Here is a 24,214-nt window from a genome sequence, read left to right on the forward strand (position 1 = left end):
TGTGTATTACAGCTTTTGCTACAGTGTTATTAACTTTAACTGTACATATTAACTGTACATATTAATTGAAGGAATAAAGTTAGATGTTTGTTACTGATTAGAACAGCTTAAAAGGACTAAGAAGAATGAGAACCTTAGAAATTAGCAGCTGATGTAGGCTGTGAGTTGTCATTTTCACATGCTGTAGCCAGATTTTGATGTCAGCATTTAAAACTTAGATTAGAACAGCAGTTCACAATGACTAAGCACTCATATTCAAATTAAATAAGCAGGAATTATTTTATATATAGTAATCTTAGAATTAGTAAGAGTAAGCATCTTATAAATATGCATATACACAAGGAATGCAATCTCAACTATATAATATTAATAAAAGACCAGTATCAGTAAATTAAGAAGGGCAGCCGCGGTGGTGCAGTGGTTAGCATTGTCGCCTCACAGCAAGAGGTTCTCTGGTTCGATCCTTGGCTGGGGTGCCTTCTGTGTGGAGTCTGCATGTCCTCCCTGTGGCCGTGTGGGTTTCCTCCGGGTGCTCCGGTTTCCTCCCACATCCCAAAGACATGCTGTAGGTGGATTGGACACTCTAAATTGGCCCTAGGTGTGAGTGCGTACATGTGTGTGCCTTCTGTGGAAGGTTGGGCACCGGGCTGGCAACTCGACACCGTAAAACTCCACTGCCAATCATGAGCAGACAGGTGATCTGCTGTAGCGACCCCTAACTGGGAAAAAGAAAGAAGAAGAAGAATCAGTAAATTAAGAAAGATGTACACATGCTATAAAATTTAATCGAGAACTGATGATTAAATAGCTCTTTGATGGAAATTTTAAATATGAGATACATAGAATAATGTAGAATATTGGTGGGAAAATAGGACAAAAATTATTTAAATATCAAACTGCTTTTAAGAAATATGTATATTTCATATACCTGCATATGATAGAAATGTGAATGCAAAAGATCTCATACACTTTACAAGGAAAATCATCTAAAATATTTCAAAAGAATATGAAAGATGAAAATTAAAGCTTGGTCATGTGAACTTTGAAGCGTTTTACATGTTGAAAGTTATTAGATTCACTAAAACTACCCAAGATAACTAATTTTATAAGTCATTGTTGAAATGTGAGTGTTTTATTACTGAATCAGTACATTCATTTCAATGGGAATTAAAGCAGATTTGTCAATATATTTGAATCTGGGAAAAGAGAATGGGATTTAAATTGAGCATTGTAACTTTTGAATACAATATGGACTGCAATTTTTTTGACTCCATAGAAATAATAAGACATTCTCTTCGACCTTAGTAATGTGCATATTTTATGAAGTAATTTGATAAGCTAATGTTTTTTAAATATCTTGATATTTGATGTGTTGAGTATTACAGAAATTTAAAATATAGGCACTTGTACTTTAAAAACTAATTCAGAGGTTTTTGTTAGAGCTAGTATGTGTGTGTATCTCTTGACATGATAAATATGGTTTACTATCACAATTCAGAAATGAACTTGTTCGTTTAAGCATGTTGTCAAAATATAATGTTGAAATTCAAAATGATTTTATATTTCAGTATTTAAACATGTTAAAACTGTTTGGTATTTGATGTTTTAAAAATGTGACAATTGAAATGAATTTGCCTTCTGGATATCAAGATTACAAATTCAGTAATGTACTTCCGATTTTACAAAACTTTGAAGCTATACATTCTCTGTCACACTATTCAGGCAAGGTCATTTCCAGATTGTGATAGTAAACCAATATATATATATATATATATATATATATATATATATAATATATATATATATATATATATATATATATGGACATTAATCTCTCTTTTGCATTGTAGTTTAGTATGATGAGATTACCTATGACCTGTAAATTTACATATGTCTTTATCTCTTCCAGTCCCACTCAGTTATACTTATTTATTTAGGGATGTAGTTATAATAATGTTGAATAAATGAATAATTTAGGAATATTAAATGGGTAATTTATACTACCATTATATAAATAGGTGTATAGTATACTATTTGTTATATTATTTAATGTCTATGATTAAGAGAAGAGGATTATTAAACTTCTATGTAGTAATGGGACAATAGTTTTAAATGGCAAAATATATATCTAAATTAATAGTCTCTGACTATTTTGATCATTATATAATATTATATTAATTATATGTAAGTCACAGTAGCCTTTGTTTAGTTTTTGGATGAATTTTTAGATGTTGCTAGATACAGCAATAGTTTAATAGTCTGACTATTCAATAGGCAGACTATGAATTTTGGTATCCATGGTAGGTTGTGTTTTATTAGTATTATATACAGTTATAGTTGTAGGCTTGTCTTTGTTTTTGTTATTTTTGGATTTTAGTAGTTTAGTTTATAGAAAGGAAGAATTAAAAAAAAATCTGGAATGTCAGGATAGAGTCTTATATACAATTAAATTAATATGATGGATAAATGTGTAATATTATATTTTTAAACAACTCTTTTTAAATTCATGGTATGGATAGTTTTAATCTAGTATCTATTAATGTAAATGGACTAAATAATGGCAACAAAATGAAATCATTAACAAGATATTGAAAATGAAATACAGAAGACATTATATTCTTGCAAGAGATTCACTTGATAGACAAATATATGCAATATTTAAATATCTTGGGTTATAAAATGTTATCATCTGCTTCTTTTAACAAAAAGAGAAGAGGAACTGCTATAACCTGGAGAAAATCCACTATAATGCCTAAGGTTATGGAATCCATTAATGATCCTAAAGGAATGTATACATTTGTAATAATTAAATATAATGGCAAACTATAGAAACTAGCTAATTTTACTGGATCCCTGGAATACATGCAAGAGTTTCTCAAGATCACTTAAACTTACTACAAAGTCATTGGAAGGGTAGTTTAATTTTACCAGGAGATTTTAATTGCATACCTAGTACTTAGATACAAGTGAACAGAAGAAAGCTTAAATGCTGACATCAGTGAAAGCATTAAACAGATGGATTAGTAATAATAATTGAGTTGATTTAATAGTAAAAGAAGAAGATAAGTCATTGTTCTTCATTCATTATTCTTATGTACATGGGATGTAAACTAGAACTGATAGGATTTTATGTGGATTATTTTAAAAGTATTCCTTGGCCTCTTTCTATTCATAATGCATTAAGTATTACTATATTAATGGATATAAGGAAATTTCAGATTATTTATAGAATTCCAGCATATATGATGAAATTAATAGAGTTTAAGAGTTACTTTAAGGAACAAATCAAGGACTTATTTATCTTTGAATGATAATGGTCAGGTTAGTAAAGTAAAAGTAAAGTAAAGAATGGGAAGATGGGGTCATATCAAAATGAAAGAATAGGATAAAGAGTTGCTAGAAATACAAGATGAAATACAAAAAGCAAGGTTTGAACAAAGAAAGAAATTAGATAATACTGAAGTCATTAAAATTAATGAGAAAATGTCAAACAGTTTTAATGCATAAAGTAGAGATAGCTTTAGAAAAAATAAAATTGCATAGTTATGTGATGACTTCAAAAAATCTACATAGTTTAACCAATTGAAATAAAATGTCAAGCAAAAAGTTACAAATCAATAATATCCAAAATCCTCACCCTAATAAGCTTACTTCAAATATAGAGGAAATGTTTAATATTTTTAAAAAATTCCATCAGGATCTTAATAAAGATAAAAATAATAATTATGATGATTACACAATTTAAAATTATTTGAAGAAAAAATGTTACTTGCAAACTAAATGACCAATAAATATTTCAGCTGAATAAGCCTATTACCCTGATAGAAGTTAAAGAAGCTTTAAAAAAGGTTAACATGATAAAGCTCCAGGGTTAAATTGTTTAAGTATGGAATCATATAATCTGCTTCCACTAAATACTTTAGAATTACTGAATGGCATGTTCAGGATAATTCAGGGTGACAAAATAATTCTGTTCTGTACTCTCACCTATACTTTTAACTCTGCATGTATAAAGAAACTGAGAACAATGTTAAAATGAATTTACTAAATAGGAATTGATTATGATTTGATTGCTTTGAAAAAGGGAAAGCTAAGTCCCCACAATATTCAATGAAGGAATATAAGTTGGATGAACCTGCTACCCAGTTAATATTATCCATTAGTAAGAAATTAAATGAATTTTTGGATAACATGAGTGAAGAGGAACAGAACATTATTACCCCATTATATGAGTAAGGGATCCGTACAGATCCCCGAATGGCAACATCACCGAAACAGATTCGGCCGGGCATACTTGCGCGAAAGTGCTTTTCACCAAAGAAGCACTTTAGCATAAGTATGCCTGTTGCAGAGGTCGTACTATAGTGCGGATATGGGAAAATTCCCTTTTCCCCACTGTAGTGTGACCTCGGACTGAGAATATTTAAGTAGCGGGGTGTGGGTGCAGTAATGTAAATTTAATGTTTTTTTTTAACACACTTTTCGGTGAAAGCGCTTTCGTTAAAGTGTGTTCGGTGATTGTGGATTCAGACTATTGAACTTTCGTTCAATAGTCTTAGAACCATGACTATATGAATGTGGTTATTGAAGGTCAATAACATACAAAGGAAGCTTGTGCAAGCTATATAAGTTAATTATAAATAATAATAATAATAATTTTGAAGCAGCTTTTTAGATAGTGGTGGATTGAGTTACTCAACAGATGGTAAGAATAAAGCTTTGATACTTAAATCAGTTAGTCAAATTTAAAGTTTATAATGGAAATTTTTATGTGGAAATATATATATATATATATATATATATATATATATATATATATATATATATTTCCAGATAAAAATGTCCATTATAAACTTGAAGAAGTTTGAGTAAATGATTATATATAGAATATTTGTTACTCCATATAAAATCTCTAAGTTTAGTAAAATGACTTCTTCAGTCTGTTGGACATGTAGTAAAGATGGAAAATCTGATTGGACACATGTTATGTTTATGGATTGTGAAAAACTAAATGTATATTGGGAAAAGAGAATTATGTTTTTTAAGGGGTTATGGTCTGATAATTCTTTTTTAACTAGATCAGTAATACTAATGAATATTCTACTTCCTGTATCTCTTTTGGTCTCTCTTGGCAGTTGCCAGAAAAGTTGTTACTAAAAATTGGAAATCTAACTTAGTTTCTACATTCAAAGAATTTTAAATTTAGCAAAAATACTATGTAAAACTGAAAAAGAAGTTATCAGAATAAGATTTCTAAATCATAGTAAGACCTTTAGTTGTTGGGATAACTTTCTTCTTCTTCTTTTGGCTGCTCCCATCAGGGGTTGCCACAGCAGATCAACTGTTTCCATTTCTTTCTGTCCTCTGCATCTTGCTCTATCACACCAACCAACTGCATGTCCTCTCTCACCACATCCATAAACCTTATCTTAGTCATTCCTCTTTTCCTGTTACCTGGCAGCTTCATCCTTAGCATCTTTTCCCCAATATACGCTGCATCCCTCCTCAGCACATGTCCAAACCAATGTAATCTTGCCTCTCTGGCTTAGTCTCCAAACCTTCCAACCTGGGCTGACCCTCTAATTTACTTATTCCTAATCCTGTCCATCCTCGTCACACCCAGTGCAAATCTTAACATGTTCAACTCTGCCACATCATGCTCTGACTCCTGCCTTTTTGTCAGTGCCACTGTCTCCAACCCATATAACATATCTGGTCTCACACCCCTTCTTGTAGACCTTCCCTTTCACTCTTACTGGTACTCATCTGTCACAAATCACTCCTGACACTCTTCTCCACCCACTCCATCCTGCCTGTACTCTCTTCTTCACCTCTCTTCCACACTCACCATTACTCTGAACTGTTGATCCCAAATATTTAAACTCATCCACCTTCGCCACCTTTACTCCCTGCATCCTCACCATTTCTCTATCCTCCCTCTCATTCACACACATATATTCTGTGTTAGTCCTGCTGACCTTCATTCCTCTTCTCTCTAGAGCATATCTCCACCTCTCCAGGGTATCCTCCACCTGTTCCCTACTCTCACTACAGATCACAATGTCATCTGCAAACATCATAGTCCATGGGGACTCCTGTTTGATCTTGTCTGTCAACCTGTCCATCACCATTACAAATAAGAAAGATCTCAGAGCTAAACCTTGATGTAATCCCACCTACATCTTAAATGCATCCGTCACTCCCACCACAGACCTCACCGCTTTCACACTACCCTCGTACATATCCTGTACCACTCTTACATACTTCTCTGACACTCCTGACTTCCACATACAATACCACAACTCCTCTCTAGGCACCCTGTCATATGCTTTCTCTAAATCCACAAAGACACAATGCAACTCCTTCTGACATTCTCTGTACTTTTCCATCAACACTGTCAAAGCAGCCATTGCATCTGTAGTGCTCTTTCCTGCCATGAAACCATACTGCTGATCACTAATCATCACCTCCCTTCTTAACCTAGCTTCCACTACTCTTTCCCATAACTTATTGCTGTGACTGATCAATTTAATCCCTCTGTAGTTACTACAGCTCTGCACATCACCCTTATTCTTTAAAATCAGTACCAAAACACTTTTTCTCCATTCCTCAGGCATCCTCTCACTTTCCAAGATTTCCTTAAACAATATAGTTAAAAACTCCACTGCCATTTCACCTAAACATCTCCATGCTTCCACAGGTATGTCATCTGGACCAACAGCCTTTCCATTCTTCATCCTCTTCATAGCTATCCTTCCTTCCTCCTTGCTAATCCACTGCACTTCATGATTCACTATCCGCACATCATCCAACCTTCTCTCCCTCTCATTCTCTTCATTCATCAGCCCCTCAAAGTACTCTTTCCATCTGCTCAACACACTCTCCTCGCATGTGAGTATGTTTCCCTCATTATCCTTTATCACCCTTACCTGCTGCACATCTTTACTAGCTCGGTCCTTCTGTCTAGCCAATCGGTACAGGTCCTTTTCTCCTTCCTTAGTATCCAACCTTTTATACAACTCATCATATGCCTTATCCTTAGCCTTCACCACCTCTCTCTTTGCCATGCTCCTCATCTTCTTATACTCTTGTCTACTTTCTTCATCTCTCTGACAATCCCACTTCTTCTTCGCCAACCTCTTTCTCTATATACTCTCCTGTACTTTTTCATTCCACCACCAGGTCTCCTTGTCCTCCTTCCTCTTTCCAGATGTCACACCAAGCACCTTTCTAGCCATCTCTCTTACTAGCTCTGCTGTAGTTACCCAGCTATTCGGTAACTCTTCACTGCCACCCAGTGCCTGTCTTAACTCTTCCCTGAACATCACCTCACAATTACCATTTTCAATTTCCACCATTTGATCCTTGGTGCTGCCCTTACACTCATCCTCCTCTTTTTGATCACCAATGTCATCCTACAAACCACCATCCTATGCTGCCTAACTACACTTTCCCCTGCCACCACTTTACAGTCTCCAATCTCCTTCAGACTGGTCCTTCTACATAAGATATAATCCACCTGTGTGCATCTTCCTCCACTCTTGTATGTCACCCTATGCTCCTCCCTCTTGTTAAAACACGTATTCAACACAGCCATGTCCATCCTTTTCGCAAAATCTACTATAATCTGACCTTCTGCATTCCTTTGCTTAACACCATACCTACCCATCACTTCCTCATCCCCTCTGTGCCCTTCACCAACATGCCCATTGAAATCTGCTCCAATCACCAGTCTCTCACCCTTGGGTACAGTCATCACCACTTCATCCAACTCTCTCTAAAATGTTTCTTTCTCATCCATCGCACACCCAACTTGTGGAGCATATGCACTAACAACACTCATCATTACACCATCAATTTCCAGTTTCATAAACATCACTCTATCCGACCCTCTTTTCACCTCCAAAACACTCTTAACATACTGTTCCTTCAGGATAATACCTACGCCATTTCTCCTCCCATCCATACCATGATAAAACAATTTGAACCTAGCCTTGCTCCCCTTCCATCTGGTCTCTTGCACACACAATATACCAACCTTCCTTCGGGCCATCATATCAGCTAGCTATACCAGTCATACTGCCAACATTCAAAGTTCCGACCCTCACTATCACAGTCCTAGCCTTTAGCTGCCTTCGGCCATGCCTTCCGCCTCTTCTCCTCTTTCGGCCAACAGTAACCCAATTTCTGCCAGCACCCTGTTGGCCAACAGTACTGGTGGCAGTCATTGTTATCCCAGGCCTCAACCGATCTGGTATGTATATAGGTTCATAGGTTCATACTAGGCTATCTGCCCTAGGGCATTTATAAGCCTAGCCAGAATGTGTTTGGCTTTCGCCACCCATTTTAAATTAATTTTGCTATGCCTTTTTTTGAGGTTAGTATACTGTGCCTCTGTCTAACAGTGCCACAGAAGTGATAGCCGGGGTAAACCTATGATCTCCCATCCACTCATCAAGATTCCTCTTGAAGAGAGTCAATGTGGGACTCTGCCTAACCTGGACTGGGATTTTATTCCAGAGTGAGGGGAGCCTCTGGGTTATGAATCTGCCCCTCCAGCATGTCCTATTTATTTCAGTGCTGAAGTTCAAGTCTCTCGAGCGCGTAGCTCGATGGGATTTGGATTTTCTGAGGTGCAGCATGTCCATTAATTCCGGGTTGGACATGGCTTTATACATCAGGCACAGATCGCCTCTGAGCAGGCAGTATGCCACTGAGTAGAGCTGGAGTTTCTTTAACCGGGCAGCATATGGCATCTGTTTGAGCCCTTTGATCCTCTTGGTGAGGTACTTTTGGGGCCTTTCCAGTTGCTGCAGGTGTCTGGTAAGGTACATCCCAAAAGGGGCATTGTACTCAATTATGGGCCTGATGAAGGATTAGTAAAGAGGCACGATGACCTCCCCTGATCTAGATGTGAATCCCTTCATGATTAGGTGGGCTATATAAAATGTTTTTCTAACCACTTTGGCCACGTGGTTGTCAAATGAGAGATTGCTATCAACTTGGGTCCCCAGGTCCCTAATGACGTCTTCTGTACTTAATGGATTACCACCTATGTGGTAATTTGTGGGCACTTTGTTTTTGCCAAAGGGGATGACTATACACTTTTTGGCGTTTAGCTTGAGGCCATGGCTCTGGCACCAGTTGTCTGTTTCTATGAGGCCCTTTTGGAGGATGCTTGTGTCGGCTGGAGAGTTGATTATGGCACCCAGTTTGCAGTCATCTGCGAACTTGGTCAGCCACAGTCCTTCCGTGTTGGCCTGTACCGCCGAGAAATATATACCGAACAAGAGAGGTCCCAGGACTGAGCCTTGTGGGACGCCACTTGTAACTGGTTTGGAGTCTGACATGGCTCCAGCAATTCTAACCACGTGGGTTCTGTCCTTGAGCCAGTTTGCAACCCATCTAGTGACATAGGGGTTTATATTTAAGCTGGTGAGCTTATCTATAATGCCCGAGTGGGGTATTGTATTGAAGGCTTTTGCGAGGTCCAGGTAGGCTGTGTGGACCACCTTCCCTTGTCAATGGCCTTGGTGACTGTTTCAAAGAAATCGACCAGGTTTAAGAGGCAGGATCTGCCCTTAACAAAGCCAAACTGGGTAGGATCCAGTGTCTGTAGGTCCCCAATATCTTTATTTATGAGGTCCATGATGATCCTTTCCATAGCTTTGCAGACCAAGCTAGTCAAGCTTATGGGGCGATAGTTTCCAGGATCCGTTGAGGCACCACCTTTGTGGAGAGGGACCACTGTTGCTGTACGCCACTCTTTGGGTACATATCCTGTAGTAAGGCTAAGATTGAACAGTAGTTTTATGTTTGGGTTTAGCTCTTCTTGGAGTTCATGTAGGACGCAGCCCGGGACACCATCTGGTCCCATTGATGCTGTGTTTTTTGCTTTGGAGAGGGCGGCTCTTACCTGAGCATCTGAGATGTCAGAGAGGGGCAGCACTCTGTTGGGATAGATATTTGCCCTTTTGGTGGGGAAGGGGGGGAGAAGTTTGCACTGAACCTGTCAGCTAGGATGTTGGCAATGTCTGTGGGCTCGGTGTATTTTTTGTCATTTTGGACTAATTCTGAGCATATCTGGGAATTCCCACCCAGGTTCCTAACATAACTAAAGAAAGCCTTGTGATTATCCTTAGTGTCCTGTGCAATTTTTCTCTCGAAGCTGGCCTTAGACGATTTTATGAGTGCCCGTAGTTTTTTGCTAATACTGATCAGAGATGTCTTCCCTTTTTGGGATTTTGCTCTATCATGTAGTAGCTTCCTCCTTCTGTTGTATAGTTTGTTTATGGCTGGGGTCCACCAGACAGGACGCCTGCCTTTGGAGGATTGGGTCTTGGTTTTATTTGGGATTGCATGATCCATGCATTCCTGAAGGTGTTCATAGAATGCGTTTATAAAGGATTCTGCGGTCTGGGCCGTATTTTCCACAGGCCCGGGGGCTTTGAAGGATTCCGCCTCGGTTTTGAGGCGTGTGAAATTTGCTTTAGAGAAGTTTTTCACTGTGGTTTTCTGGGCAGGGGTGGGGTCGGGATGTGAATATCCAGTGAGATTAGTTTATGGTCTGATCTTACCAGTGAGGGATACACTTCTGGTCTGGAGCATAGTGTCCTCATGTTGGTGATGATCAGGTCCAGTATGTTTTCCCCTCTTGTGGGAGTGGTAACAAGTTGTTCCATAGCATTTGAGTTTATAAATTCTAGGAACCTTTGGGCTAGGGTGTTGGAGCTAGAGTAATGCTCCCAGTCTATGTTTGGGTAGTTGAAGTTGCCCAATTTAATGGTGTTTGGAGAGACCTTCTGTCTGCATGTATGAATTGACAAAATTTTATACCGGATGCCCTTCCTGATGCAACTCTCTCCATTTATCCGGGCTTGGGACCGGCACAAAGAAATGCACTGGCTTGTGCATCCCCAGTGGCTGGGTTTGTTGGAATAACCTTGAAATGTTGTTATTGAAATAGCAAGATTGTTAATGTGTTAATCGCATAAAATTACCTTGATGACTCAATATATTCCTGTCATTGTATAACAATATGTGAAGTTGAATTTCTTCCTTTCTTTGTATATATTGTAAATATGTTAAATTGATAAAAAAAATCTTAAAAAGAGAAGGCAGTGTGACACAGTACCTTATGTTACACTAACCTTGCCATGCCTCTAAAAGTACAGAATTTTGCCTCTTAACTGATTAGTATTTTTCTGAATATCAGAGCATAATCACTGTGCTCCACGTACTACAAATAAATTATATTATAAACTAATGTATTGTGGTAGTGTTTTCTTTCTGACAACACTGTTCATGGAAGACCCTGATTATACTTGGAAATCGAGTAAATAATAACCTTGTTCTCAGGTTCTATAAGACAACAGTTATTATTTGCATGTCTAAGAACTTTAGTTGTGCAGGTAAAGATAAATTAATTTTTGTTCATATAATATGTATTATGTTGTCATCAATGTCACATTTTTCTAAATATCTCAGCAACCAAATAGTATAGACAGAACTGCTTTGCCTCATATGAATGCTCTCAGCTGGGCAAATAACATGCTGCTGATAGTATGTGTCTAAACTGAGTGGTTGCTGAGATATTGAAAGTTGTTTACAAAATATTACAAACTTAATATTTGCTAGAAAATTCAAAAAGTCATATGACTTAAAACATCCAATAGTATCACTAAACAAATTAATTATTTAAGCCATAGCATTCTTAAATATTTAATTTGTTTAGTAACACTATTGGATGTTTCAAGTCATATGACTTTGCATTTTGTATTTAAAAGTGTGGTGTGGTTTTGTTGACATTTCTGATGTTCTGATTTTATTAAAAGGAATGAAAGCACTAAGTTTGTGTGTCCGTTTTCTTCAACCTGTTGCCTTTCAGCAGTGTGTGTTTTTGGTTACTTAGTTCTTTGGAGTTGGAGTTTGGAGTTTGTTTAATGTTTACTAGGTTTACTATGATTTATATAATCCATTTCAATACTTAGATCCTGAAGAATACTGCTACTATAAAAATAGTTTGTGATGAAGAGTTTGCTATTTATGCTTATTCCATAAAGCCTACGTTTCCAGAGATATGAGCATTTGTTTGAAATGTGAGAACCTAATCTGATTCTATCAAAAGCTTAAACTTTGCCCATTGGAAGTTGCAGTTTAAACTTCCAGAGCTCCATTGGAAGGAATGAGTTAAAAAGCTGTGCAAAGTGACAAGCTAACCACTCCAAAACCAGAATGTAGATGTAAAGATCTATAGACACAATTATATTTGTTAACAACTTGATTTTACTTTGGGTATTTGCTCACTTGATTGAATACTAGAAATATGACTAGTATTATGAGTGACACAGTCAAGATGGTACTGAATAAAATGTAACTACCTGTGTTATAAAATTGAAAATGATTTAAACTGTGCTCTGACTGGGAACTGTGGGGCATGTGTGCCAACTCTAGCTTTCTTTAACTCATGTCCCACTTTGTATCTCTTAGTCTTAGTTACTCTTTTCTTTCCTTCATCACCTATATACTGATTATTCATATTTCCAATATGAGTGGTGCAGCAGTTAGCATTGTCGCCTCACAGCAAGAGGTTCTCTGGTTCAATTCTTGGCTTGGTTGCCTTCTGTGCAGAGTCTGCATGTACTCTCTGCATTCACATGAGCTTCCTTCAGGTGCTCTGATTTCCTCCCACATTCCAATGACATATGTCTGGAGTGTTTCTCCCCAGGCTTCTGCTGAAAAGGGGCTCTGTCTCAGTCAGACTTTCCCAGTAAACAAATGTTAAATAAATAATAAAATAAATATTTAAGGAAAACAAACTCAAACGACTATCCTTTTTTGACAGTTAGAGAGGGACGAGCCCTGCTCCACTCTTTACCATACCCCCATTCCCACCCAACCATATATATCATTTATACTCAGACACATTCCTCATACCAATTGTCCTATCAACAATCTATACATCACTAAGAAAACTCTAACAGCCATTTTCACGACCCTAACTCACTCCTTTGCTAATGATTTCAGAACCTAACTCCTTTTAACCATACAAAACATTACCAACACTTTTCTTTACTTCCTCTTATAAACAGTAATTCCCCTCCAGATCAATATCTTTTAGTAAGCTCTGATGGCACCTTCCACTTCTTGGCTACAACTGTAAAGCAAAGTCATTACTTGCTAAACGTCAACAAACTATATACTGATTTACTGAAACTTGCATCAGAAAAATTGTAAATCCTCTAACACACATTTTTAATCTCTCACTAACTGCATGTATAATTCTACTTCAAGTAAAGTACTCTAACACTCTCCTTCTACCAAAATTTTAATCACTTTCACATGCTAAGGAGTTTAGCCCCATCTCAAACCTCTGCCCTCTTGCAAACATCTTTGAAACATTAATCTATCAAGAGTTGCTTAAATATATAAACAGCTATGACTTGTTCTGTGACTAACCATTTGGTACTCAAACCGCTTTGTTGTCAGCCTCAGACAGCATTTACTGCACCATTAATGAAGGCCTTATTACAGCAGGTGTCTTTCTAGATACAACACATGCCTTCAAGACAGTAAACCATGATTTATAACTAAATGAATTTTAAAATCTAAAGTTTAGTGAAAATGTCATATACCGGACCTTTTCAAATCTTTGCTAACAACACTGTCAGGAAAGGGAACATTAAACATTAGAGTTTCTCAAGACTCAGTCCTAAGACAGCAACTATTCTCCCTATCTCTGAATGAGATCACACAAGACTTACCCAAACTAAAGTTTATTATGTCTGCAGATGATACTCATCTCCATGAATATCACTACTCCCAACACTACAACAAACAACTCAATTGCACATCAAAAATCTTTGCAACTGGCTCCATAATAATAAATTGCAAATTAATAGCACCAAAACAATTGTCAAACTCTTTGCTACAGCTAAAAAAATAACTTCTTTCTATTCCCTTAACATTAACACACTTAAAATGGAATCTTATACTATCAAGCAATAAAAATATCTAGTCATTACACTCAATCCCTTACTAAAATTCATTATACACACACAGCTTTACCAAAAAAATACAAAAAATTCAAGTCACTGAAAGTGAAATACTTAGATTTGCTCTACTAGCTGATTCTAACAGCCCCAGTTGTACATATTATGAAAAACTAGTTGATTCTAACAGCCCCAATTGTACCTAATATGAAAAAGCCCATTGTCTGCATATTACTAACAGGGCCGCTTTTCTCCTTAATTTACTCATTTATAAAATCCTTAATCTTGGCAACTGTTTACCTCTTAAGAGGTTACTTATAATTAGAAAACAGAGCTAATCACTTTGGAACAGTTATGATAATGCACTTACTTTAGTAAGATCTAGATATAAAATAGCCATGGGTGAAAAAAGCCTTCTACAGATTATAGTCTCAGCTATTTGAAAGCAGCTACCTGCAGGCATGACAAATATCAACAATTTTCAAACATTCTAAAAAAAACTTAGACAACATTTGCAAAATGAAACCAGGTACCAATGCTTTAGAGATTCTGGCTAGTTTTGTAACTTATAACAACAGGTATTAATAAATAAATGGATGTTTTCTTGTAAACATTATACATATTTAATCTCATTATGTGCTTATTTTTCCCACTTGTATATATTTTAAAGAACTGACTCTTTTTCCATATGTGTTACAAGCTTTACTGCTATTCAGCAATTATCTATTGCATTGTAGTACCCAGAACATGGATGAAAAGGATCAATAGACCAGCCCACTTATCTGATTACAAGATTGTAAAATAAGAATAAAATAAATTAAAAATACTACACTAAGCACCTGAGTGGATTACTCTCAACAGATAAACTTGAGATGACAGGCAGGGTAATGCTGGTGAAATATATGAAAAATTATAAGAAATGCCAATGGATCTTAAACGGGGACCAGCAAAAAGCATCAGCTACATCAAATATGTTTTTCTGTAGAAATTTGTGTAAACTAGAAGTCAGTACCTAGGGACCGAAGGTGCAGTAATAGCTCAAGATATTAATAAATTAAAAGTAAATAAATACAGCTACCACAAAGCTCTCATCAGTGCTGGTCAAGCTGAATTGCTCATTAAAAATCATTACTAGTGATATTCATGAATACATCCCTTATCATGTTAGTCATTTTTTTTATTGTGGCTCATTATAATATAAGCTGTCAACACATGGAGGTAAGAAAATTGTCATGTATTTATTCTTATCAGGAAGATGTAGCTTTAAGACTTGGTGTACACTAAAAAAATTTTGAGATAGCTGCCTTCTGAAGAGTACATCTCCCAGAACCCACAGCGGTATGTCATGAAAAAAATGATTACTATGAAGCAATATTAAGTACAAATTAAATTAGGAGTCAGGAATCCAAACCACAGTACTTTATTAAGCGCTTTCATTTCATAGCAGAAATTAAAGGACTCTTGGGATTGCTTAAGGAAAATCACCATGGATAAATATTGTGATGATTTAATATTTGTCACAATAGATATAAAATATTTGTTTTCAATAATTCCACATGATATAGGTATAGAGTGGTTCTACGCTTTTTTATGCCAATATACTGACCTAAGACATGAATGTATTTTAACTATAAGGGCACTCATGGAATTAGTTTTAGAAACAAACATCATCACATTTGAAGAACAATTGTTTAGGCAAACCAAAGGAGTGGCTATGGGGGCAGCATGTGCCCCCCATTTTTACAAATGTTGTGTTGGCTTTTTGGGAAAAAGAAATAGTGTTTAAAAGTCTATTTGTTGATGGCTGGACATTCTATGGCCACTTTTTAGATGATATTATTGATTTTTGGAAGAAAGATGAACAAGAAATATTATAATTCATAGAGTTCATAAATACAAGTACTAATTTTCTTGAATTCACTAGTAATATAACTAAGGAAGGTGTCAACTACCTAGATATTAGTATAGAAAAAAATAAGAATAAAAGGGAATTTATGTCCAATATTTATAGGAAGCTGACCTACTCCAATGCCCTCTTGCATTTCAGAAGTTGCCACCCCATCCACCAGAATAAATCCTTGGTGAAGGGGCAGGGGGTACGCATAGCAAGGATGGTATCAAAACAAGGTAAATTTAAGCGGCAATTAGAAGTTTTGAAAAATATGTTGGTTAAAAGAGATTATCCATTGTGGTTCATAGAAAATATATTTAAGGAAGTTATTAGGAAAAGGGAACAAGGTTTGTTTTCCCCTTTATTAGGAAAAATACAGGTGACAGAGGTAAGCAATAGACAACAGGAGAATTACAATATTGAGAAATTGGCCATTTTCAAATTTAACAATCACTATTATGATATAAAAAGGATTTTAACCCATAATTGGAGTATTTTTAGGGTGAACAGGGAACAAGTAGAGTTAGTGGGCCCAGCACCTAGAATAATTTACAAGAGAGAACAGAGCCTGAAGAATATCCTTGAAAGGAATAGAAATGTGAATAGGAAGGGTGATGGCATGGTGAAATGTGGCTTCTGTTTACAATACAGGGATATTAAAGTGGGGAAAGAGGTAATAGTCCCTAATTATGGCAAAATTTATTTGAACAAGAAATACACATGTAGCAGTAAAGCAGTGGTATATATAGCATCATGTGCCTCATGTCCCTGTGTTTATATAGGGAAAACTATCAACACCTTAAGGACATGAATATATCAGCATAACTACGACATTAGTAAAAAGGATAAGAAAAATGTTTTAGCCATCCATATTGCTTCACATGAGGGACATAAATTCAATTTTACAGTCATCGACCAGGCTGCTGTGGGTGAGAGAGGGGGCCCTCAACAATTTTTTAGAACAAAAAGAATTGAGATGGCAACTGAGAACCAATGCTTCAGAACTCCCTGGGTTAAATAGTGCCATCTCGATTAGTTAAATTTTAAGGTTAAAAGCACAGTATTTTATGTAAACATTGCTCCTTCTGAAATCCTTATATTCTACATTAATTTCTAATTTTATTTCATTTTTATAATGTATCAGCACATTTGCATGTATATATGCATGTACATCATGGCAGTAAATTATTGTATTTGACATTGTTTTTTGTTATAATTGTGGCTGCACGTGTTGATGTGTGATGTTTTTAAAAAATATGTCTTGGTTCTTGAGTAATAAGAGAAGTTCCATTATGTAATAAAAGATCAACACACGTAACATATCAACTAGTAGGAATGGATTTTAATGGAGTAGTATTGCTTTAATATTAAATTAAAGGAAATTATGTCATTATTTACGGGGTTATATAACTGGTGGGGTTCAAGTATTATGTATTCTGATGAAGTTTCTACTACAAAACGAAAGCGCTTAATAAAGTACTGTGGTGTGGATTCCTGACTCCTAATTTCATTTGTACTTGGTTTTGGTGGACTGTGACTGGTAATTGTATGAAGCAATATTACTGTTTGTGTGAGTTGAAACATAACATAAAGCTAAATGTTATCACATTCTCAAAATATAGCGCACAACCCTGAATTACTTCATTGATCATATAAAAGGGCTAATTTGTCATCTATATCTACATATAGAGAGATGCGCACACACCCATTCTCACACACACACACACACACACACACACACACACACACACACACACACACACACACACACACACACAGACACAGACACACACACACACACACACACACACACACACACACACACACACACACACACATGACAAAGAATATAGATAAATAACTAGACATAGATAGATAGATAGATAGATAGATAGATAGATAGATAGATAGATAGATAGATAGATAGATGGACAAAATACATGCATGTAGGTATAAACACATGCACAAATAGATTTCTTTGTGTAAAGAAAAGGGATGGTGATGTTATTGTCTAATATTAGCACTATCTAGAATTTGCACAGTGATTGTTCACTAACAAGGCATAGTTATTCATAGAAAGATATCAAAACTCAAGAGGCATGAGGCAAAGCCAAGTACCTCATGCATTTGTGGCATGAAAATACTATACGGCAAATGAATAGCATGTGTAGTGACATGCAGTGTAAAAAAGTAAAAGATGCAAGATTTTTCTAAAATAAAATACAAAATTACGAAAATAAAATTGCCAAAGATTCCAAAGACAACCACAAGGCATTCTATAACTATGTCAAGAATCTAAATGGCAATGCTCAGATCTGCTCTGAGCTACAACAGAATGGCATTACATATACCGATCCCAAAGATATTGCCAATATCCTGGCAGATCGATTCAGTGCCAACTTCACCCCTTCTCACCCCCTAAATGGCCCATCTGAATACCGGAAGATTGCCAAATTCCAGTAATAACGGCCACACAGACAAAAAACGCACTCTCCAAAGCTAAGAATACAGCATCCATGGGACCAGATGACATCCCAGGCTGTGTACTGCATGAACTACAAAATGAACTGGCACCTCACCTAAGTGTCATGTTTAATCATAGCCTCACCTCAGACTTCGTGCCCACTGAGTGGCACACAGCTACAATTATCCCACTCCACAAGGGGGGATCCACCTTGGATCCCGGGAACTACTGTCCCATCAGTCTGATGAGCCTGATCTGCAAGGCCATGGAACGTATTATCATGGAACTTATAAACAAAGACATTGGCAACCTTCAAACACTGGACCCCACCCAGTTTGGTACGTGAAGGGCCGATCTTGTCTCCTGAACCTGATTGACTTCTAGTCAGTCTCCAGAGCCGTGGATTAGGGTAAGGTGGCCCACACAGCCTATATGGACCTTGCCAAGGCCTTTGACACCATCCTCCACTCTGGAATCATAGATAAACAATAAGCTGGGCATTAATCCCTATATCACTCGATGAGTTGCCAACTGGCTTACTGACAGAACCCACACTGTAAAAGTAGCTGACTCCAAATCCAGCTTCAGACAAGTGACAAGTGGAGTACCTCAGGGTTCAATCCTGGGAACACTCTTGTTTGGCATCTACTTCTCTGAAGTACAGGCCAATACTAAGGGACTCTGGCTAACAAAGTTCACAGATGACTGCAAACTGGGAGCCATTATTTAATCTCCAAATGATGTGGATACTCTACAAAAGGGCCTTACAGAAACAGTTGCTTGGTGCCAGAGCCATGGGCTCAAGCTCAATGCCAAGAAATGTATAGTTATCCCCTTTGGGAATAAACATGTACTCATGAATTACCACATAGGTGGCAGTACACTAAACGCCAAAAGTGTGATAAAAGACTTAGGGATACAGGTGGACAGTTGTCTCACCTTGGATAACCACATTGCCACATCAATCAGGAAATCCTTCTATGTGGCACACCTCATCACTAAGGGCTTTTCATCCAGAAAAAAGGAGGTCATTGTCCCACTGTACTCATCCCTCATTAGACCCATTATAGAATACAATGCCACATTTGGTATGTACCTCTCAAGACACTTGCAACAAATGGAAAGGCCGCAGAAATACCTCACTAAAAGAATCACAGGCCTAAAGCAGATGCCCTATGCAGTCTGCCTTAAATAACTCCAACTATACTCTGTCGCATATCGTCTACTCAGAGGCAATCTCTGCTTAACATACAAGGCCATGTCAAACCCAGAGCTGTTGGACATGCTACACTTAAAGAAATCCCAATCCCTCAGAGCCACACACTCCAGGGATCTAAACCTTGTCACCACAATAAACAAAACATGCTGGAGGGATAGGTTCCTGACCCAGAGACTCCCCAGACTCTGGAATAGACTGCCCATACATGTCAAGCAGAGCACCTCTTTGGCCTTCTTCAAAAGGAACCTTGACGATTGGATGGGAGAAAGGAAATTCACCCTGGGGATCTCATCAGTCGCCCTGCTAGACAGGGGTCCAGGAAGTAAATAGTGTGGGAAGAAATAGCCAGGGAATTGTTATGGCTAGGCTTGTATAGGCCCTAGGGCCAATAGCCTAGTACCAACCTATGAACCCATGAACCTATGAACCTAAACGCTGTGATATTAGGGAATAACAGTATATACTTGGACCAAGAAGCTTTTAAGAGTAATATTTTCAGATAATAATGTCCATATGCTCTACATCTACCTGATGAAGGTGTGGGCAAAAAGTTAGAGTTTCCTTTTTCTTTCCATAAACAGTAAAATGTTGTCCTCCTGCTACTTCAATGGCAAAATAAATTTGCATTTTTTTGCCTGGTCCATCGCATTATAAATCCTAACCCTCTCTAAGCAGACATAAGAAATCTTGTCCAAAGTATATAGGATGAAGGTAAAATATGAACCACTTAATAATATTGCAGTGTTAAAACTGTGCTGGCTAAGTTCACTGTGCATGAAACAATATAGTCTACTATTTATTTATTTATTGCTTTTGTTTACTGGGAAAGGCTGACCAGGAACTGGACCCATTTTCAGAAGAGGCGCGGGGAGACAGGCTCCAATGTACAAAAGATAGTAATAGACAGATTGACACTAACATGACATCTGAAATTCAATATTATACAGTAGATGTAGTATAGTGTACTAGAAACATTTTTATCTAAAAATCTTGTTTTGTTTTGTTTTGCTATTTGCTTTAGGCATTAAGCCAAGTGGCCTACTGGGTAAGGCAGTGGCTTCCTAAGCCGTGGCTTATGGATTTGAGTCCCATCTGTGGTGGCTTAATTTTATCTAGCAGTTTGTGCAGAGGATTTAGGCTATTAGTTAATAACAAGCTACTTCCTGTAGTGCAGAGTTTGAATTTTTCAGCCATACTTTAGTTACTGTGTGATGCTGAGTGAGTCATTTAATCAGACAGTTGTGGCAAATTGGAATTTTGGAATAGGCTGTTTAACTGTCTCCTGTACTGGATGCATAGTAAGTAACTATGGACCTAGGTAGGGAATATAGGATTATTCCCTAACCAGTTTCCTAATAGGGTGTTATAAAGGTTAGGCTCTACCTGAAGAAAAACATATTTTTCACTGCTTCGTTATTCAGTATTTTCTGATTAAATATTCCAAGTGTTGCCAGGTGATATAACATTTTAGGAATCTTGGCTATTTTCAAAACCTGCACTTGTAAGTTATGTATTTCTATTGTCTACCTTTTTGAATGTCTCCCTTACAAAGCTGACCTTATCTTTGGTCATGTGATCAGCAAACACATAAACAAATGCAGCTGATTTCTAAGAATCATTCTTATTCTTTATAGTACAGATGAGATGGTAGTTCACTATGAGAGAAAATAAATCATTATGTGACTTTTGTATGTGCAGAATCATTTCAGAGACAAGGGTCTCACACTCAGTACTGAAGGCTGAGCACAGTGTACAGTGCCTTACTTAATTTTGTTAGTGCACAGGATTAAGGATATGAACTGTTAACATGCCACTTTCTGTAGTCTAGGATTCAATTTTCACAGGATCCATTTATCTAAGATTCTAAACAAATCACTAACACAGACAGTACACTGGGAAAATTGAGAATTTGTGCTAAACTCCTCGGTGGTTTGCTGGACTCCATGAAATGATATGTGTATCCAGGAAGATAATATATATATATATATATATATATATATATATATATATATATATATATATATATATTATATACACACACACACACACACACACACACACACACACACACACACACACACACACACACACACACACACACACACACATACACACACACACACACACACACACACACACACACACATTAGATAGATGTAGATATCTATAGAGAGAGACTGAGACTACAGACTGTTTTGGAGCATGGACCTTGTATGCTGTAAACATTACAATTAAGATGATAATTTATTGTTAGACTATGGATTGACCACAGGTAGTATTCATGCAGGAGGCTTTGAATATTTATGGTTTTACAGAATAACATATGGAAAATATGACATCACTGTATCCATTGTAATGCGGAGATCTAGAGGTGTGCTGGCATTAACTGGAACTTCTGTTTATAACCTTAGCATTTGCTTATATCTACAATTATAAAAAGAAATACAAAGTGCTATATTATTGCATGCCTGTCAGGATAAATTAATACATTTTGGGAAGGTATGATTGGTAAAAATCAGCGTTTACCTAAAATGTAATGATATGATGCAGCTGTGCTGCACTACCTGGTTGTGACAACATTAATCAATTTCTTCAAAACCAGTTGAGAAGTATAAACAGATTAAACAGGAGGTGTCAAGTGCCATAAAATGACTATTTTCAGCCTGAAATCTGCTACTAGTAAGAATCATTTCCACTAACAACTGTATAATAATTTCCCTTTTCTGTTGTGTTTAGTTAACATAAGAAGCCACAGGCAATATACACAACAATATATGAGTGCCACATGCCAGACCTCACAACATGTAGTGTTTAGCTGCAATTAGACTAAGAAGTCATTTGAACTGCAAGAATCCATTACAACCAATAACTTTGCAATTAAATGTTGCATTTGTTTTTACAAAAACAAGTATTTGCTATTTTTTCTAAGTAGTGCTGACATAAGAAGTGAGTTTATTAAACAGCAGGATATGTTGGAATATAGAGTGCTTTCCACTATGAGCTATGTCTGAACCAAATAACTTTTTTTGTTGTTTTAACCACTGTTTGATGCATTTACAGTGGAGAGCACTTGATACTCCTACATATCCTGCTATTTAATACACTCACTTCTTATCTCAGCATCTGGCATCCATTAAATAGCAACATTTCTCCAAATGCTACAGAAGTACAAGTGGATACTGCTCACTGGCTTTCCATAATAATGACATTTAAAATGCAATTTGAAAGGATTTTACTTATCACTCTGCATATACTTCTGGTTAATTATTGTATAATGTTAAATTCATATTGATAATACTCTTTAATTGCCATGCTATCTGCTTTTATTCAGAAATAGCAGTGCAACATTCCAGCAATGTCAATAGCGCAAAAGGTAGCACACTTGCCTTTGGTGCTATTAGACCAGACCACCAGTTCTAGTCACACTCCTGGAGTGCATAAGGGGGAGGTGCTGCACTGCTTCACGATTGTGTAATTCTTCAGATGATGTGTTAATCCGAGGTCCCATCTGCTTGATTTGTTAGTAGCTCAATGAATGTAAAGACCCTACAACACCTACTGAAAACAGTAGGGGAACTTCCCTAATGTCCTGGCCAAACTTCTTCTAGTTGTAGAAATAGCACCTCAGGTCTCCCCTGAAAAAAGGCCTGTAGTCTTTTGGAACTAGCTTAGTTAACAAAGGATAAAGTAAAATACTTATCTAACTAACTATCCAGCTCTGTCGTCTGGCAGTTAGCATACAGGATAAAGGTTCAGAGCTGTTAACAAGTTGCTTCCTGTCACCAAGAGTACAGAGCTGGACATCTTTTACCAATTGCCTACTACATGACTCTCAGATATTGCTCCAGAGTCACCCCTGAAAAGGGACACTTGTAGTCATTGGACTAACTTGGTTAACAAATCCATCCATCCATCCATCCATCCATCCATCCATCCATCCATCCATCCACAACCCTTTTTCCCATTTTTGCACATGGAACTGGGGTCTCACCCCAGCAGTGTCAATCATGGTTTACAAATGTATAAATTAAAAAAAGGAAAATAAGAATCTGTGGCATAAAGGGATGAAGCTTTGACTGCTATCTAAATGACTCAGGTTCATTTAGAAGCCATATCAGTTAGAGATGGAGAAGACTAATGAGGAAGAACTTGTTCATATCTCCTGGAGGGGAATGCTGATGGTGTGTGTCATGTGCTGTGTGGAACCAGACCAAAAATCAAAAAGTGAAATTATACTGTTACTTCAGATATATGAAAAATGCTGATGCACTCATCATTATATATTTTTTAATTTTATTAATTATTCAACTAGGAAATTAAATGCTAATTACATATGTGAAGACCAGCCACTGGACGAGGAATCAAGGAGCCTCAATCCTCACCACTGGCAACAGTGGGGGACATACACTGAGAGGATGACAGGTACATACACAGTATTTCCAGATTCAGTTCTCTGCAGTAAGTGCAATTTCCCTTAAGAGCACACAGAGACCGCTTTCAGTCTGTGGCTGGTTTCTCCCTCTTTCTCCAAATCCCGAGTAAGACTCCCCACTGGCACAGCTATACAGCTGAGATCTCAACTGAGTGGCCAAGCCAAGACCTGCAGCACCCTCTTTGTCCAAACAGTACTTCGTTTCCCTGCTGAAGTA

Source organism: Protopterus annectens, chromosome 1.part1 (assembly GCF_019279795.1).
Source record: "Protopterus annectens isolate FY-2018-M chromosome 1.part1, PAN1.0, whole genome shotgun sequence".
NCBI classification, from domain to species: domain Eukaryota; kingdom Metazoa; phylum Chordata; order Ceratodontiformes; family Protopteridae; genus Protopterus; species Protopterus annectens.